The sequence below is a fragment of the Fringilla coelebs genome, assembly GCF_963513975.1.
Source record: "Fringilla coelebs genome assembly, chromosome: 13".
Taxonomy (NCBI): Eukaryota; Metazoa; Chordata; class Aves; order Passeriformes; family Fringillidae; genus Fringilla; species Fringilla coelebs.
The window spans coordinates 9,141,002-9,155,639 of NC_140039.1; the positions used below are offsets into that span (position 1 = coordinate 9,141,002).

A 14,638-nucleotide genomic window follows, 5' to 3' on the forward strand; every position below is an offset into this window, starting at 1 on the left:
GCCCCTGGGGATCCACCCACAGCCTGCGGGGATCCACGGAGATCCACCCACCATGACGGAGCAGGTGGGTGCCTGCAGGAGGCTGTGATCCAGTGAGAGACCCAGTGGAGAGAGAGGGCCCTGCTTCCAGGCTGGAGCAGCCTGTCCTTGGAGGACTGCACCCCGTGGGAAGAGAGACCCACATTGCAACACTTTGGGAGGAATGTGTGCCCATGGGGGGAGTTGACCTTGCAGCAGGTGCTGCAGACCAACTGCTCCTGAGGGTGGACTCAGGCCAGAGAAGGTCATGGAGAGCTGTCTCCCCTGCGAGGGACCCCAAGGCCTCACAGGGGAAGGACTCCTCTCCCAGAGCAGCAGAAGAAAATCTCAGTGATGCCCTGACCCAAAAACCCCCATGCCCTGTCTACCGGTGCTGTTGGTGGGAAGGAGGGGCGAGCTGGGAGAGAAGGTGTTTTAAGGGCTTATTTTTACTTCTCACTATCATACTCTGATTCTGTTAGTATTAAGCTTACTTCTTACCTCTAAGTTGAGCCTGTCTTGCCCCTGATGCATTTTCTCCCGGTCCTTATCTCAGCTCCTAAAGCCTTTGTTAACATATTTTTCCTCTCCTCTGCCCAGCTGTGGCAGAGGAAGGTGAGTGAGGCACTTTCATGGGTGCCTGATGTTGGGCCAGTGTCAAACCATGACAAGTGGATAGCCATTAATGTTAAAAATACAGATATTTCTGGTCTTTGGAATATAAGGCCTATGCAGTTGAGAGAATAAATATTTTGGTATTCCTATGAAGGTCATATGCTGAAGGAATTTAGAACAAAGAAAAGTGGGATAATTGTGTTTTATAGTTAAATTGTCCATAGGAACTGCTCATCTTTAGGACATTTTGCAGAAAAGCTGGTGATCCTTTTAAACTGCACAGCATTCTCCTGGAATTGGCCTCCTTCATTTTTTCCTGAAAGGGATTGCTCATTATAATGTTTTGTTTTAGAAATGCTTAAATATACATTGGGAAATCTGAATCTGTCACTGCATTGTATTTCTTCTCTTTGAACACAAAGTGTGCTCATTACCTGTAGGCTCATTGCCCACAGCCACAGGATTTGCAAGGCTGTATCTTTTTAAACAATTACTAATTAATTGATTAAGACATTTTGTGATAACTGTCTTAACAAGCAGTAGTTCTTCCATCCACAAAGTTTGCAATTATCAACTGTGTATAGATTTCTGAAAGAAAGCAGGGCAAAGGTTCCTAGTGAATTAGTCATATAAAAATATTCATAGAGGAAAAAAGAAGGGAAGAAAGAAGGCATGTTTTTCACGTTAAAAGGAAAGTTCAATTTTTTGGAAGTACAGAATCAATCTGAATCTGGTTTGGGCTATGCAAAGGCAGAGTCTAGGTGTAAATAAGGCACTCTTTTATTCAGCTGCTGGGCTCTTATTAAAAAAGTTTATACTGGTTACATGGAGGCACAAAAGGAGTTCTCATAGGTCTTATTTTTTATGTCTTCCTATTAATTTAGAATGTAAATGATTTGGGACGTGCTGCTGTCCATATCTTGCATGTACTCTTCCACAGCTACACATTCCTAAAACACTCAGATACAACTTTCTACATATCAATCACTATATTTTAAACAGTTATTGTAGAAGACATTAGTGATAATGAAAAAAATTATTAATAATTTAAAGTTTGTATGGCTTCAGAATTTGATTTATTACTTTCTGAGATGACAGTAGTATATTTAGAAGAATCTAGGAACGTGACATATAATTAAAAAGTAGCACTTGGAATGTGGGCCAGGCTTTCTGGCAATCATCCACGGGGAGCATGGTGTTAGGATTGCCACTGGGGAGAGTAACATTCTAGAATGGATTTTTGTACACAAGGAAATGATAAAAGAAGACTCAAAACTGATGTTGCAGATGTTGACAGTGTATAAAAGAAAAATAGAGTAGCATTTTACCCTTTGTTAGTGTGAGAATATAGGTAACCAAGATCCCATATTCTTTCTCCAAAGTATGTGCTGTATCTGGGATGAAGAACCTACTCCAGTTTTTGTTTTTTTTTTCCTCAATCTGTCACCTCATATTTACTCCTACTTGTGGACAGCAGTGACATATTTTCTGCTATTGAGTTTTCACTCAGCAGTTTTCCCATGAAAGAGGCTTATGCATACTTGGATAAATGTGGTTTTCAGAGGAATGTGGATGAAAACCAAAGCCAAGGTGAGGGTCAGTGTGTCTTGGTGACACAGTTCTGTTATGGCACCTGTTGGAAAGCAAAGCCTAGAGCAGTACAGTAGCAGAGGTGACACACAGCAGGATGTCACCCACTTACTGTAGCTTTGCATAAAAGCCAGGAAACACCTGGGGAAATCCACTGTCTTGGTATTAGCTGGAAACAACGCCTGGATTTGAGAATTTGCAGTTGGTCTTTGTTTGTATAACAAGGTAGGCTTCATGTTTGTGCAAAGGGGAAGAGCCCAGGTTCTCTTATTTTCAATGATTCAAAAATATCAGGATGAAAGCACTTTCTCCTTGCCTTTTAAACTCTATTTCTCAGTGCAACAGTTTCTTCACAGTAAGAAATTTAGAACTAAAGAGAGACTTCTGTGCCTGAGAGCTTTTTCATTTATAATTTTTTTTTCTAACCCCCTTATATTTCATAAAATCTTACAACGTCTTTGCCTTCATATTTGGTCTAAGATTGATATTTTGGACTAAAATATTACACACCCAAAGACAACCTTTCTAAATGTTTTTAAAAATAAAAATACCTTGTAGAATGAGCCAAGTTTGACTTTCCTCATCGGGTATTTTGACAGAAGTAGGGTAAGGGTGAGCATATGTGACTCTATCCTGCAGCCCCAGCCAGTATCTCTGAGGTGTGGTGGAGGAGACAGACATGTGCCAATAGAGGTAGATTGGAGAAAGGATAATTTCTTTGTTTGGATCAGATGCATCTTGAGAAGTATGTTTGATTTTGTCTTAAAAAAAAAACCCAAAAAAACAACAAAGTAAAACAATTTATCTTGGCAATAGAAGGGAAGAAGGGAAGTAGGCTTATGTAAGTTGATTTAAAGTAATGGGAGGTTTTTCCTTTGTTGTCATTTCTAGTTTACTGGATATATAATCTTATTTTACTTGCTCAGTTTTATAATGGAGAAACACTTCCTAGGGGATAAGCCTTCATCCCATTAATACAGCTGACAGTGAAATTAAGTGCATTCTACAGCTTTGCAAGACTTAGTTATCCACTGATTTTTTTGTATTTATTAAAAGTCATTGAGCAAAGAGTCCAAACTTAACTACTGGATAAAAACCCTAGATTTTCCGACTTTAAATACTCTTATTTATCTTAAGTGTATTTTTGTTTTCATCACTAGTGAATGTCTGAGGAAAAGACATATGTATAGAGACATAAATGAAAAAAAAATCTATATGTGTATATATGTATCTCCTATGTGGTGGAGAGTGGTGCAGTCTGTTCTCACACCAAAGGATGTTGACATATATGTGTGAGTCACTGAAGTATTTCAGGAAACATTAGGGACACAAGATAGTTTTGTGACCACAAAGCTATCTGCAACTGAGTTGTCAAGTCCTGCATCAGAAGAATTTTAATTTAAGCTGTAGTACAAGGTTTGTGTCTCTTTTCCTGCCCATGCAGAGATAGTCAGATCACAGCTCTGCTCTGCCTTTTGTTTGTACAGCACACTGATGGCTCCTGAGAGCCAGGATGATATTGTAACCAGTATTTCAGTGCTTGCCTGTTTTCCCAGAGCTTGTTTCCAGTGAGATTCCATTGTATAGCCTGAGGCACAGCTTCTCCCTTTAAGCTCTGTGACTATTGAAGCATTTCAGAGCTGGCTCAGCAGTCTGGTCTCTTCAGCACAGCCCCAAGTGCCACTGTCAAACACCGAGTTACATTTTCATGGTCCTGAAATTCAACACGTGCTCAGCTTCTGTGCTCTGTGTGGAGAGATGGAAGCCTGTGCTTCAGAATTCTGTGACATCTGTATATTTCAGCTTGGGCTTTTTGCCCTTTACTCCTAGTGAAGCCCTGGGATGAATATCACATAAACTCTTAAATGCCATTTGGAGGTGCACATGCAGCAGCAGTATACTGGTACAAATGAACAGAGTTGCTCTGAACAGACTCAGTTGTGGAAGTTTTTCTTCCCAGGCTGATTTACAGGGATGTCTGTTCAGATTAGTTTGAACATGGAAACGTCCACTCCTGCTGTGGAGCTTTGTGAAAAGAGATGATTGCTGTCTTTGAAGTGCCCAAGGTGAAATGTTGATTGGTGTGTGGAAAAGTGAGATGCAGTGGGCAATGCAAAAAAGGACCATATGAACTTATGAAGTCCACAGTATTAACTATCTTTCACCCATGCCTTTTTGGTGCCTTCCTTCCCCCGTTGCTCCAGCTGAATTGAAATACCAGCATCTGGGCATGTGCAGAGGGTAATTCATGAGCATTTTCTCTTTTTAGAAACCTGATATCAGTAACTGCCCCACCTTAAAGGCATTAGGCTCTGCTTCAGGGAGGATCTGTGCTCTCTGCACGGAGAAGAAAATATGTTAGAATCAATTAGTGAATCTAATCATGACATGTCAAAATAAAGCATAAAATTTCCCCAAAAATGTTGGGTCTGGAAAGTTACTCTCCAGCTTTCATTATACTGGAGAAGGGGCTTATACTAATGAACAATGTTTCAGTTTTTTCCTTATATGAATACATGTTAAACTCAGGAAGTTAGGTGAACTTTTAGCCCAGGGCTTACCCTGATTTATTTTTAATGTTGCCATGATTTATACGGAATACATTTCTCAGCATTTACCTACAACTATTTCGGACATTTCATCATGTCTACCACTATAAAAGAGTGAATTTTCACATCATCTAGCAAGTTATATTTCATAGTACTGCCATGTGATTTAGAATGATATTTTGAGTTCACTGTCATGTTTTTGTGAATTTTGTAATGAAATCTTTATTCCCTACTATAATATATTTTAAAGGGGAGGAGCAAGATGTCAGGGGTCTGTGAATTTTGCTAGTTGCAGTTTTGGCACTAGGGAGGATTTTTCTTATCAGATTGGTGAATTCCTATCAGCAGCCCAGTGGTTGGTGACTTTATAAAATCTCTGCTATCATAAACTGTCAGGTGCCTCATTAAATTACTTCTACATTTTTACATTGTCAGGCCTGGTTCTCTGTTAAATTAGGAAATACACATATGCTAAGGAAAGAGAACAGTTTGTGCATGATCAGGGGAAAATTATTTGCTCCAAATCCTTTTTTCAATTGAGAATGAAAGAAGAAAAAAAAACAAAGCCCAAAAGAAAAATATTCCACTGGATTACAGATTGCCTGGTATTTATCCTGATATATTTAGATAATGAAGATACTTAGTGCAAGATACTGCTTTGTCTTTAGTGACAGAGTAGACAGAATCAGGATAGGAAATAAAATTTGATGATCAATTTATACAGTCTGAAGTTAATCTGCTGCTTTGAAAACTAAAAGCAATAATATAAATTTTTACTTAGAGAAAAGTCTGTCTTAGCTGTCTTCCATCTGTTTTTCTCATCCTGATACTGTGATAGAGCTGCAGTTGTGGAGTTTTTGAAGTACAGGAAGCAATTTTATCAGTGCTTTCCATAACTGCAGAGTTTTTCACTGATGGATGCTGAAGTCCATGAATATTTTCAAGCGTTTCTGTCAACAGGAGATATGGTTTATGTCAACTCAACTGACAAACATAAGGCACACAATATGTTTCTGAGAGTCTCAAACTGTGTAAATCAAGCTGTAAAATCCATTTTAATCCATCCAGTTTTTAAAAATTGGTTCATGACTGTAAAATACAATTTAAAGTTCGATAATAAGTAAAAGATAAAGAAGTCTTCATTAATAATAGTCTAAATTCATTTTTCCTTAAATTAATACCATGCTAATACTAATTCCATGCCAATGCATTTGGAATACATTCAAATATTGCCAACCATTTTGACTCTGTAACCATAATCACTCTGCGAAAAAAGTGATTAAAAGGTATCTTACAGCTCTTAAGGTGTATTTGGACTTCACTTATTTTGAGGACAAGATAACTATAAATATTTTCCTATGGATTTAAATTCAATTCTTATCATTGCTCCCATTTTCACAATTCAATTCTTTTCCATGTTTTTTTTTTTACAGGGTTGCAATACTTTTTTGCACAAAGAGGCTGTATCTCTTTGTCTTACGATTCTTTGCAGCACATGTGCACTGTCTTTTGTGCCTCCCTTTGTCTCTGTCATCTATCATTTCACTGGCTGTTGAAAGTATAGATTTTATCATGTGACTTAAACCTTTGTTTAAAAGCTTTCTGTTAGGATTATTGTTATAACTCCTGTGGAAAGTTGGCAATCAATTATTTGTGTGCTTTTTTATTGTTTTGTGGACTGACTGTGGAGCAGTTTGGGTTGGAAGAGATCTTTAAGGGTCATCTACTCTAATTCCCCTGCAAAGAGCAGGGACATCTTCACTTTGATTGTGGTGCTCAGCCTGACCTGGAGTGTTTCCAGGGAGGGGACATCAACCAACTCTGAGTGACTTGTTCCAATGCCTCACAGCTTCATAGTAAATAATTTCTTCCTTCTATCTACTCTGAACCTACCATCTTTTAATTTAAATCCTTTACCTCTTATTCTATTGCAAGATATTTTCTTCCAATTGTTTCCATCCTTTGCCTCTTTCTACCTTTATAATCACCGATACTTTTAAAATTAATTACAAAAAATATGAATAGAAGCAAATGTGAATAATTCTGACCTCAATGTCTTTCATATAAAAGACATAAGGTGTACCCTGTGTTTTTCTGTTTACCTTATTTATATTTTCTTAAATGCTGAAAACATTGCAAAAGGAGATCTTTGCCTTAGAATTCACAAATATTCTTTAAGTTTTGCTTGAACAATTTAGAGACTGATAAAGAATATTACCTGTGTCAAATGGCATTTCCATTGCATGATGCTCACTGTATGTTAAAGATGAGTTTATGCACTACAAGTCAATAAATGCAGACTCTAATCAAAAGTTTTGCTTGCATTGGAAAAAAAATCTGCTGCATGTAATAGTGCCTTCTCTAAAAGATATTGAAATGTGATGAACCGCAGCCATTTTTTGATTAAGTAAGGTTTTTTCAATTTGATACTTAAAAAGAGCTATGAATATCATTCAGTCATACTTTCCTATCAATGCCTTCCAACTGGCTGCCAAAATTGAGATTACCTATTTTCTAGAATATTAGACTCCAAAAAAATCATTTCTCAAGTGATGCAGAAAGATTATAATCTGCAGCTAGCACATATGCAAAACCATTTTCCTGTAAGGTGTGAAATTAAGAAATAAAATCTTGTCTGTCACTATTGTATATGATTTTATGGACTTTGCTTCTGAACATTCAACATCCTGGAGCTGTTATTTAAATGCTCATGGTCGCATACTGTCCTGGACCACTATATTTATGTTTTGAAATCCTTCCCCTGGATTGTTTGTCTTCACATTTTAAGGTCTCTAGGACAATGTTTTCACTGTCTTCCTAGCACTGGACATTGTTTAATTTAAAAGGAGCTTTCTTAGTCCAACAGATTTAATCAAGGTTGCAGAGAATGTCCTATCTTCCCATATTTCTTTGTTTTAACTCTTGTTGCCTGTTGGACAGAGATGCACGGACGTCTCTGCTGCTTCCATCTGGTTTTGCTTAAATTCTGCCTCAAATATGATTCCCAGAATTTACTCAGGCTGCTGCTTTGTTCTTGAAAAGAGCTTTAGCTTCACAGATTTTTTTTTTTAAATTTTTTTTTTCTCTCAAACCTCTGTCTTTAACAGCAAGCCTTTTGGAAATGTTGGCATGGCCATGCAAGATGTGTACTATGCTTTATCTTTGCTGTGTTCTAGTCTGTCTCTGGCTGTGGATCTAATCTGTGTGTTTCTAATACATCCTCATCACCATGGCAACTAGATGTCAGATCCAGGCTACATGGAAACGTGAAGAATTTCCTCTAGAAAGCCCTGCTCTCCACCTCTCCTGATCCAGCAGCTGTTGCTTAGTTACTCAGAGCTGGGCTTTGCCTTTTGACAAATGTGAGCCAGAGAATGTTTGTCACTGAACACTATCTCAGGTACAATATTTAGAGGCTTTTTGACCTGACATGCCTCTGTCAGTCATGATGCCACCCCTACTTCCTTGTTGCTTTTAAGGACAAGAAAGTGACAATAATCCTGGGTTTTTGAAAACTTTAGGAGTGAATATGCATTAATTAATGGTTGTCTGGCAAAGTAAAAACTGTAACTTTACTATGTAGTGAAGAAGATTGACATTTGACAAGGAATAATAATAGTTTATCTAAATATACATATTAATTTTGTCTACTGTTTTAGAAAACTGTAATAATCTGTTTCTCCACACTGCTACATTTACACAGACCCTTTGATTTTTCCAGGGTATGTGTTGTGTGAAGAAGAAGGCGGCTTGCTCTTCTAGTTAAGCATTAGTATGCTTGGCTAGAATATAAACTGTTTCAAAATATTGTTTGGCTAAAAACGTACAAAGACATTTTTACACTATACTTTGTTTATTTAGGTGTCTCGCAGCTTTTATTTGGCACATTCCTGAAGGAGTAAATAGTGTTTAAGAATACAAAATGGGTTTTGTAATGTACTCATCCCAAGATACATTTGTACATCTGCTCAGTGTTTTTATTACTATCTTCAGAGGCTTTATAACCAGCTGAAAATTTTCATATCTTGTATGAGTAAAACTTCCATTTTACTCAAATTGTGCAAGCAGTCTTTGGGGCAAGGATTATAAAAGCACAAGAGAAGTAAGGTCCTGTTGATTCGAGAGGATAAGAGATGGTGATTTGCCATGGTACTAGATAAGTTTGCTGTTAAATCCAATAATTGCACATTCGTACTCTGTTGATGCTCCCAGGAATGGAGCAGTAGAGGTTTAATTTATTATAGCCCACTGCAACTGGGATGCATTTTACCTGCTAAAACATTTCTCTCTAAAGGTTTTCATGCCTCCATTTGCTGTATGCAAGAAGCATGATGTGTTGATAAACACAAGATGTCTTTGGAACCTCCTTCAAAGCATTATTTGCTGGTCCCAGCTGCACTGTGCTGTGCCATTAAGTCAGCCTGCTCCTGTAACTCCATGTCTGGGAATATCTGTGCAATAGGAGTGGAGTATTTTTTGTGAAGTGCTAGTTAACAGGTTTGCATGGTCCTGTGTTTCAAATGGCTTTTGTAAAGACTGGTGGATGGATCTGTCCCCAAGAAATTTCCGTAAGGATGACTTTTATTTCCAAGGCTGCGCCTTGCCTATGTCATTCATCACTCTGACAACAGCTCTGAATAAAATTGTCCCTTTTGGTATGTTGTGCATTAAATATTTTACAGTACAGTTGCCTGGATTTAGCAGCAGTCACAGTTGCTTTCTTTTCTCCTGCTTTGCAGTGTGTTCCACTGGCTTCCTCTATTGCTTGTTGAGACACTTTTCCTGGTCTGCCACTCGCCAGAGGTTTGAATTTCCTGGCTGCTGATAGTTACTCTTCCATCAGCCTGTGCAGAAGTTTCTGCTTGCTGTGTGTTAGAACTGACTCCTTTTTTTTTTTTTTTGTAGTATTCATGACTAATTTTGCTTTTGTGATGAAAATGCAATGGATATAAGGCCTCTTTAATTCCTGCGTTCTCAAAATTTGTTTTCTCTTTTCCACTCGGAAAACCATTTCTATCACTGGTTTTCCATGTTGTTCACCCCTTCTCTTTACATTGTGGCATCTTATAGTTCTGTGGTGTTGTATTTTATATTATCCTTTCATTTTTCACAGTCCTCAATTTGTATCATACAGAAGTGTGGAAATGAGTACGTGTCACTGAAAATACAGAAATACCCTATCTTCAGTAACATTAATTAATTTATCTGTTCAGGATGACTGGCTTTTGACTTTAGCTCTCAGCTCAAAACAATTGCTGGGTGGGCAATTCCATCTATTAGGGGCATGTTAGAGACAGATTTAACTGCCTCATATACCTGGCTTCTGGGACAACAGCTCTAATAAAGCAGAATCTTTCTATTTTGTCCTGGGATGCCCTTGACTTCTGCTCTGAGTTTCTCCTTTAATTTAAAACAGAAGTTAATATTCAGTTTTCTATATGCTGTTTCCGGAGCTTTGCTCTAACCTGCCCACTGGTCAGCCCCCACACTCTTTGCTTTTAGCTGTTACATCTGAGAAGTTAAGCAAAGTCCAGCCAGGCCAGCACCAAATGGGTGAAGTGGGCTCAAACTGCCCCTGCTGCAGGACATTTTCTATAACTCATGATAAGGCAAGCCCTTTGGAGACAGAACTGAATCTGTATCCCAGAATGCTGTTAGTGAGGAGCTTGCAGCTGTAATTCTGGCTTTCAAATGAGCTAAAGTTGAATCTCAGTCCATTTCATTAATTAAAAAAAAAATTACAAATCTCCCCGCTCAAACAAAAAAAGAACACTATCCCCCCCATACCACAAAACAATACAAAGCATCACCCAAATGCACTCATGAAACTCAGTATAAAAAATAAACACATCTGGCCATACTCCAGTTCTTCTGCTGCCACTTCAAAGGAGAAGGGTGAAGTCATTAGGGCAATGCTGGAAGATGAAGGCACTACATGCCTACTGCTCTGCCTTTATGCAGTCACGTACCGGGAGTCTTCAGCACCCATATTCCTGCAAGGAGGGAATGTGATTTCTGACATTGGTGAACAGTTCCCAGCACATGAAGCAAAATGGACAAACACCTTCTTTTATGTCTACAGATGGCCAGATGCTTTGATCTGTGAGCTGATGCATCCACATTACCCTGGAGTCAGAGAGAGGGGAAGAGAGAAAAAAAAAGTGAAGGCAGTTGCCAAAACTGGCATCCAGCCCCAGCTCTTGAGTATGCTGGACCACCCTGAAAAGCATTCATATTAGTGTTGAGTAGTGTAATTATTAGATTGTTGGTATATGTCCCAGCAAAGTATGTGATTTTGTTATTCTTTAAAATATGACCAGACTAAATATGTTGTCAATGTCATAAAAACTAAGCTAATATTGTTGCTATCTCTGAGCCAGAAAAAGTGCAGGATTTTGCATTCCTTTTCCAGTGCTTGGGCCCTTAGGCTGTGCTTGCATTGCTCTGTGGTAGGATAGAGCTGCTCTGCAGTTTAGGGCTGCTGCTGAGGCTGTCAGATATTACAGGAGGGGAGATCATTCCCAATGCCAGCCTCTCTGACAGCTTTCCAGGGGAAAGTAATGATTGTATCACAAAAGGAATAGAATAGGGAGAAAAGACTAAAGATCTTTAGAAACTTTAATTTCTTGAGAATAAAGCAGAATATGGCAAGAAAGAGAATGTTCTTCATAGTTACTGAGTTCCTCAATGTTTTCCCTTATTTTCTGTAAAATGTGCTGCAATAATTGAAATGCAAAATGGGTTGTGTAGCTATTAGTTTTGTTCTATAGATTTAGCATACTCTGGATTCTGTGAACATTAAAAAAAGCCATTACCTTTGGCTGTTGCACATCTTTTAGCCTGTGCCTCTTCCTTGCCTTTGTTCAGTCTTTTTTGGGCCAGCAGGATCTGTGACAGCCACTTAATTGCTACATGCATTTGTACTGTTCTTTGGCAATCTCATTTCAGTTTTGTGTCACTGTACTTATTTTCCTGGAGGCTGGATTTATGTTAAATGTCAGTAAAAACAGGTAACATGTACAACAGACAATGGTGGAGGAAAATCCCATATAATTGCAAACCAGCTCATCTAAAAGACATGGGAAAGGGAATATTTTATTGTATTTTATCTGCCAGGAAGCAAAAGCAGAAATCATATTTCAAGAACTGTGGTGAAAGCTATTTCCATTTATTATCTTTGAGCCCCATAACATCACATTGATGATTTTGCATTTATATTAAGCTTTATCTTTTTTTCTTTTTATCCCGCACCAAATTTCCGAATATTCTCACAGATTAATTTACCACCATTGACATTTAACTACCTGGGGGATGCAGATGATGCTCACCAGTAATTGAAAAACTTAAGAATACTGTTTCTAAATGAAGTACTAGGGGAGCTTAAACAGTTTTGTGTAATTACTAAAATTGGAGATTGGCCAGAACAAGTTAAACATACAGGTTATTAGATGATGATTTAATGAGACATATGGTCAGAAATGCAGCTGGATTTGGGATGGTGCATGTGCACCCATGTAGCAGTGGTATAAAGTTCAGAACAAAGAGATCCAGAGTGAAATCTCTGCCTGAAGGTGCAGCAGCCAGCAGAGACTCATGACTCCCAGCTTTGCTGTTTTGTTCTGTGGCTACATTTGTCCCTGCACCACTTTTCCTTGTATTACAAGAATCCAACTGATTGTAGTCCTATTTGCTTCTTTTATTGAAGTGGTTGGGGCCTAAAATATAACTTGATATACTGTAAGAAGAATAGCCAGCAGAACAGACCTGCAGGGGGTGGGAAGGCAGGGAATTATCACCAGCTTTCATTTTGAAGGAATACAGTGAGCATAGGTCACATTTTAATTGTGCCCTCTTATTTAAAATGCCTCCTTTCTGCTCCTTCCAGCTAAAAAGCAAGTCTATTAGTTTCAGAGTCACTGGATTAATGTTTAGAGTGATCAGGAGTTGGATGATTAGTGTTGTCAGCCTAATGCAGAATATGGACTCCACCAGACTTGTTCAGGGAAAATGTCACGATTTTATTTCCATGGAATTCCCTAATCCATAATATGGATGGATATATAAACATGTTTAAGTGACTCTTCACAGATGGTCTAAAAAAATTAATTCAAAATACCCATGGATATTTCAATATGATTTTTTAAAAGTGATTTATATTTGTATTTTTTATATACACATATTTATTTTATATGCTACTGGAAGGACTTCAATTCAGAACTTAAGAAGTGAATGACAAAAGTTGTGCCATAACCTTATGGAACTGGAATGCATATAGAATTTTAAAAAAATTGTCATTGGTTGGAAGGCAGAGGGTTCTGCTCATGAGTGGCATTAGAGCTCTGATTCGTTAGGAAAGGCATTAAAACTTAGGCCCTGAGGAATCCAGGATAGGAGGCATCCAATGAATTGATAAAACTAAAATACCAAGTATAATGGGCAGTCTTGGAATGACATCCAAACATAGGTTTCTAAGAAGCACTGCAGGTTATTTTAAATATAAACTAATATAAAATTATCCTGTTTGATTTGTTTGGCTTTTCTCTAATCCTGATGACTGCAGGGCATATAAAGAACCTATAGCCCTCTGGAATCTTGAGAAATGGAGTTGTCTCTTTCCTCTAAAACAGACCTTTCTAGCAACACCAGGAAAAGTAAAAAAACCAAAACCTCAACTCTCTGAACTTGGCCACTCTTTTCAAAGATTAATTAAACTTATTGCCTTATCTCAAGATTGTGATGCTGAGTCAACAGTGCCACTGCAATTTTTAGTGATTTGGATACTCCATTATACATGAAGTATAGGAGCAGAATCAGAATATCAATTTTTGAACTGGTACTGAGAAGTTCCTGTGGGCTGAGGAACAGAATTCTCATTTTAATGCTCAGGTAATGTCTAACTGCTGAACAATGGGCTGATATCTTGAGATGCTGACATAGGAGTGTATTTTTACAAACCAATGACAGGTCTCAGTCTTGAGAGCTGATTTGTGATGTTCTGGTCACATCTCATTATTGGGGTAACTGCAGATTGGAAACCACTGGACAATGAGTTTTGCCAGCTAGGCAGGACTGAAGTGACATCAGTTTGTTTGATATGTGTCTGGTGTGGCAGATTTTAAGTATATATGTCATCTTCTAGAGAAACAAGTAACTGCACTCCATGTGTCTTAAAAATAAGATCTGTTTTGTTGACCTTGCTTTTCAGCATTTCTTCTATATAAACCTAAATATTTAGGTGAAAGCAACATGCAAAGTTGTGTAGCTGAGACATTTCCATTTTTCTGCTGTTTTTTCTTGATGAATGCAGGGGAAGATAACAATTTGCCTTTTTTCCACTCCATTAAAATCACATTTGAAGCAGTCTTCTGAAATCAGTACAGTGACATTATTTTGCGAGCTAATGGCTGCTTTATTTCAAATGCTTGAGCAAATGTTACTGTGTATTCATGTATGCACACTTTTGCAAATTAAATAATGCATCTGTGATTTCACTTCTGTTTTTTTCCTTTCTATTCTGCTGACTTCATATAAGATTGAACTGGGAATATCCTATATCTTAATTGTTTCTCACCTTTCAAAATTCACAGTTTGAAATCCAGTAACTTTCTAAGACATGTTCATTGATTTCTCATTTCCCACTATTGAACCAAATCTGCAGCTTAAAGACACACTTGAGCAGCCTGGGGTCTTAGGGATTGATAGATGGGGATGTCTTAAACAGAACATTTTCAGCATCAAGGATTTACTTTCTAGTTCTCTTTCTATGGAAATAAAAACTAATTGGGTTATTGCTGTGGAATGTGGGTTCAGTGTTTTTCAAATAACAGCTAGTGTTATTTGTAATGAGATGTGTTTTTATGCATATT

General features: G+C 37.9%; 1 protein-coding gene across 1 annotated transcript in view; it reads left to right on the forward strand.

Moving 5' to 3' along the window:
* The window catches only part of CACNA2D3 (calcium voltage-gated channel auxiliary subunit alpha2delta 3), a gene marked incomplete at both ends in the record, with an annotated part of 376,309 nt that overhangs the window by 153,881 nt on the left and 207,790 nt on the right, over positions 1-14,638 (forward strand). The window lies entirely within an intron of this gene.